The 5,752-nt window shown below is 41.6% G+C and overlaps 1 non-coding gene across 1 annotated transcript; it reads right to left on the minus strand.

Annotated features, from left to right (window-relative positions):
• Nucleotides 1–563: 563 nt before the first annotated feature.
• LOC123388393 lies at nucleotides 564–697 on the minus strand. Its single transcript, XR_006602943.1, has one exon. It is a non-coding gene; the product is annotated as a small nucleolar RNA SNORA70 (small nucleolar RNA).
• Nucleotides 698–5,752: the final 5,055 nt, after the last annotated feature.

The raw sequence follows: 5,752 nt of genomic DNA on the forward strand, positions 1-5,752 counted from the left end.
CTAAGGCAGGTGCTTAACCGACTGAGCCACCCAGGTGCCTCTGGAACTCCTGATTTTAAAATATGCCTAATCCATAAGCAAGATGGGGGAGTGGAGACCAGCGCTTTTATAAATGTCTTTGTCTTTTTTTTTTTTTTTTAGACAGGAGGTTGGATTTATTGGTGGGCATGGATAGGGAGGGGATAGTGCCAAGGTTCTCATGAGTGCAGAACCCTCCATTTGTCCAAGGGGCCACGATTAGAGATGTATTTGACCCCATAGCCATCTGGGATAAGCTACTTTTCAGCCACCATGTCTTCAAATTCATCCACATTGAACTTAGTAAAGCCCCACTTCTTGGAAATGTGGATCTTCCGGTGGTCAGGGAACACGAACTTGGCCCTGCATAGGGCCTCAGTCACTCCTTGTTCTGCAACTCAGTATGGATGGACATGATGACTTGGCCAATGTGGACCCTGGCTACTGTGCCCTGGAGTTTTCCAAAGGCGCCCCGCATACTTGTCTGCAGCATAAATTGGAGATAGCCATGAGGTTGGAGAGAGCCATGAGGTCAGACCTCAAAGGGCTGTCTCCAAGGTCCCTTAGGGCAACCCATACAATCAATGGTCTACATACAGTACCAAGGAGGCTACTGTTTGTGGCCATGGTACACTGGGCCCCCATGGACAAAGAGCACAGTCGGCTTAATTGGCTACAGAGTATAAATGTCTTTCTCATGATGAAATGTAAATAATTCAGTAGATAGCCAGTTGAGAGGATGAAGAAATATTTTCCTAACGAAGGCTTTCCATTTTCCTATCTGCTGCTTACTGCAGATAGGTAACTGCGACTCAGCACTCAGAAGTCCCCCTCAGTGCTGACTCTTTGTGTCTCAAACGAGTGGGGGTGAGGAGTTGGAAGGGGTCTAGCCTCTGCCCCGGGCAGGATCACTGGACATGGTTAGGGAACGGCTGAAAAACTCACTTGGCCAGAAATAGTTTGCTGGAGGATTGGACTCAGTACCTGAACAGGGAAATATGGACAAACACACATATGAATGCAAGTATACCGCCTGAATCCAGAGTCCCTTCAAATCTGGGCCAAGGTAACAATCTAGATTAACAAAAAAAAAAAAAAAAAAAAAGCACAACTGGCTGTTTTCACAAAAATACCGTCATCCGTAGCAAAACCTGTAAGATTAATGAGCATTTAATAGATAAGGAATGTGAACCGGGCCTGATAATTCATCTTTCATTCTCCAATCTTGATTGGAAGGCTGCTTTTATTTGAAATAAAAGTACTCATTTTACTAACAAGTGCAGGGAAACCTTCCATATGGAATCTCAAGAACATTTTGATTTCTCTACAAAGTAAGGAAAGGAAAAGTGCTCAGGTGTTACCTCCCCATTAATCAAGAGAGGGACTCGTAAATTGAAACCTGTAGAAGTAAAGGGGCCCTGTCTTTCTGAAGTCAACAGTAGAGGGGGATGGAAATCCAGATCTCATGAAACCTAAACCAATTTTCAATGCATTCAGTTGCATCATGCTAGAAAAATAGGGCACACCAATTGTCGTTTTGCTTTGTTTAATTCTTTGCTTGTAGATTGCAGAGCACAAGACTGATGGCTATTCCTACTGCCTAGATATTTCTAAACAGGCAGTTCTTTCTGTCCAGCCTGTTGAGCAGGTGTCTTTTATGCTGGTAAGGATACTGTTGCAGTTTAGGCTGGGACACACAAGCAGGTTGTTTCCAGAGGGAACCAAGCCTGCTTAAATTGGGTGATCCCAGAGACTCAGATCTGAAAGTAAACTCAGAAGCCTTTATCCAGGCCTTTTTTTTTTTAACTAGACAAAGAAACAGGTTGAGGGAGGTCAAAAGACCAGGCCCCAGGTCAACTCCTGGCAGAGCCCTGATGAGAAACCAGGGATGCATAACTTAAAATGGTTTTATGGGTCAATGTATGAATTACATAACAATGTATGAATTATAGGACATTTTGAGCCAAATTAGAATATTAATTCCAGTTTGTTGCGATAAAATGAAGGGAAAATAAATCAACTTCTATTAAATAAGGAGTTTGGATAATCAAAGAAGAGGTTTAACAAGAAAGCCAATAGTCATCAAAACATCGAGGGGTTCCTAGTGTAATAAACACCTTGTATGTTCAGATGTAAATATTACTTTGAGTTTGAGCTAAGAAAAAAGATGTGTTAGAAGGAAGTGAGTTGCTAAGAAATTCAGGTCGGCAGCCAGCCTGGCTGCTGATTGATGAACAACCCCTGTGCTGTTTACTGATTTCTTCTTTATCTCAGAGACCTTAAGCCTGAGAGAATGAATTTCTCTGTGTTGCCGCTTAAGACCCTTGAAGTTTGAATTCATTTCTAATGTGCTAAGTGAATCACTTTTAACTTGAGTCCAATCCTCCAGCAAACTATTTCTGGCCAAGTGAGTTTTTCAGCCGTTCCCTAACCATGTCCAGTGATCCTGCCCGGGGCAGAGGCTAGACCCCTTCCAACTCCTCACCCCCACTCGTTTGAGACACAAAGAGTCAGCACTGAGGGGGACTTCTGAGTGCTGAGTCGCAGTTACCTATCTGCAGTAAGCAGCAGATAGGAAAATGGAAAGCCTTCGTTAGGAAAATATTTCTTCATCCTCTCAACTGGCTATCTACTGAATTATTTACATTTCATCATGGAAAAGGCATTTATAAAAGTGCTGGTCTCCACTCCCCCATCTTGCTTATGGATTAGGCATATTTTAAAATCAGGAGTTCCAGAGGCACCTGGGTGGTTCAGTCGGTTAAGCAACTGCCCTCAGCTCAGGTGATCTCAGGGTCCTGGGATCCATCAAGCACCGTGTCCAGCCCCTCACTGGACTCCCCGCTCAGTGGGGAATCTTTCACCCTCTCCCTTTGCCCTTCCCGCAAGCTTATGCACACGTTCTCTCTCAAATAAATAAATAATTTAAAAAAAAAAACCCATGACTTCTGGTCCAAGGTCTTGAAAACAAATCAATCTTGTAGGCCCTGATTTCTTCAAATATAGTAGGCTAAGGTCCTCCATGTTCTAAGTGCTATGACTATGTGAAGTAAATGGGCATTTTATGGAGAAAGACATTTCCTGAAGTTAAAGAAAAACCTTTCCATCCATCAAATAAAACCGCTGAGGAAGATGCGCACAGTGAAACGTAATTTTCCCTTTCCTTCAGCATTTCTTGTTAGCACTTAAACATTTATTGTTGTCTGTCTCTTGCAAGAGCTTTCCTTCTCTCTCCTCAAGCCATGTAGAGGGCAGAAACCATATCTTAAGTATTTTCCACTCCACTATAATAGCATTATTAAATGCAATAATATTTACTGTTCCAAATGAATGAATCTTGTAAACATTATAGATACTTGCAGAAAACAGTGTCAAGTGTCCCTGCGGAAGTGTGGGCGATGGCTTACAGTGATTTGATGGCAATGACTCTTAAACTAAAGGTAACCTCGGTGCAGAAATAAAAAGGACTTGAGGCAGAAGACGATGTCTGGGAATACTCTAAGCTGAATGATCACAATCTTGGCATGCCATTAAGAGTTTCTTAACATCTACTCTGCACCCAATTACTCTACAATGAAACCGGGGAGATCATGGAGCCGAAGGAAATTTGAGGAATAACACTGAGAAAAACAGCTGTCAGGCATTAAGGCTCTAATCCAGTCCCGAGTACACTTTAATAATATGTGCCAAGTGGGTATTCAAAAATAATCATAATAACGGATGATAATGATCATCAGTACTTCGGAGGGTGCAGCAAAAGAATCGGGCCTTAATCCCTTCTGTACTGTTTTTAGCTCTGTCTCTACTTACGCTATCTCTGAGAGCTAATGATGTGGCCATCTGTGCTTCTAGTTTCCCCAGCTGCAGAATAGAGATCATATCGTTGCCTACTGCAAGTCTGCGGGCTGTGCACTAATATCCTCTGGTGAAACATTATATAAAAATACGAAGCAGGCATCAAGAAGCCAAAAGCTGCCAAGGGAATAAACTTTAAGGCAGAGAGTATTGTAAATTGAAACTAATTGAGATCTTCTAGATAATATGCAAACGTCTGGAAGTAGTTAATGCAATTCTACTTATATTATGCTCACGTCCCATATTGTTTTAAGTAGACTGGAACACACGTTATAAATAAGTAAACCAAGTCCAGAATAGTTGAATTCATTAAATTCAGTATTTTTGTATCAATCTGAAATATTAGGTGGGTTCTAAATTTCCAAAGCAAACTAGCATTACTTAAATTTGCTCTTAAAAAGTAGCAATAAGGGGTGCCTGGGTGGCTCAGTTGGTTAAGCGTCTGCCTTCAGCTCAGGTCATGATCCCAGGGTTCCAGGATCGAGCCCCACATCAGACTTCCTGCTCAGCAGGGAACCTCCTTCTTCTTGCCTCTGTCTCAAATAAAGAACTAAAATCTCTTAAAAAAAAAAAAAAAAAAAGTAGCAATAATTCCTGGATGCCTGGGTGGCTCAGTCAGTTAAGCAGCTGCCTTTGGCTCAGGTCATGATCCTGGGGTCCGGGGATCAAGTACCACATCAGGCTCCCTGCTCAGTGGAGTCTGTTTCTCCCTCTCCCTCTGCCACTGCCTCTTCTATTTGTTCTCTCTAAATAAATAAATAAAATCTTAAAAAAAAAAAAGTAACAATGGCTCTTAAATGTACTTTAGTGAATACACACAAAAAAAGAAAAAAGAAATATTACTTCTAGTTTGCTGACAAAATATGGAATTCAGAACAGCCTACAGCTGCCCAGAGTTGAACCAAAGGAATTATCTGAGTAAACTGACATTATTTGAGCCTATCAGCAGAAAGCCATTGGTTGCTCTGACTCCGGAAGCCTAAATCATCTAATTTTCTCCATTTCCTTTAATGATGCTTATGGTTTCTTCTTATTTTCTTTTGTTTAGTCTGATGGTATGCTGCAAAATTCAGAAGGTTTTTAAGCTTATTTACATTTTTATCCATACATTAGATTGTCTTAAAATATAACAAAAAGGCTTAAAACAAACACCGAACACTGTCCCAAAGACAATGACCTGCAATCATTTCAGCCAGTCATGCATCTCCATATTTCAAAATACATGTATTCTGCTCTGTTTTGCACCATTCAGTCTGGACATCACATGCATCCTGTCAGGGTAGATGAGGACATCGCTCTCCTGCATGATCATCCTCTCGACTTCTCCACCTCCTTGATATCATTGTGACTGCTCAAATCTATACTCAGCATTTACATTAATAGGCCCACTCGAGAGGGAAAGAAGGAAACAAACAAACAAAACAGAGCTCACTGAACTTTTTTGAGTTTAGAAACAGATTTTCAGTTTTTTATTAAAATGGAATTCTTTGAAGACTATAGAAATACACCTGACAATGACCTGTTAGAAGTCAACCATCCGCTTCAAACATACATAAGAAATAACTCCCAAATTCTGCCTCACCAGAATGTATTAAGATGTACATATATGTTATCAGAACATCAAGGTGGCTACGTTTGACAGGTGCTTCTAAAGTAGACACAATTTTCTGACAGATTATGCTTCCCCTGGAGGAACGTTGTAACAATTCTGAGGGTTTTGAAAGTTGAGCTTGAAGGGTTACAGTTAACTATGAGGGCACAGAGCTCCAGACGGCATGCACAAAGGGCCTGGGGGCAGGGGGCGCCAAGAGAGGGTGTGGCAGTCCCCCGGTTTGTGCTGAGAGCACACAACACTGCAAGGAGACACAACACAAAGAGG

This window comes from Mustela putorius, unplaced genomic scaffold (genome assembly GCF_011764305.1).
Source record: "Mustela putorius furo isolate JIRA1106 unplaced genomic scaffold, ASM1176430v1.1 tig00003898_pilon_pilon_pilon, whole genome shotgun sequence".
Lineage (NCBI taxonomy): Eukaryota > Metazoa > Chordata > Mammalia > Carnivora > Mustelidae > Mustela > Mustela putorius.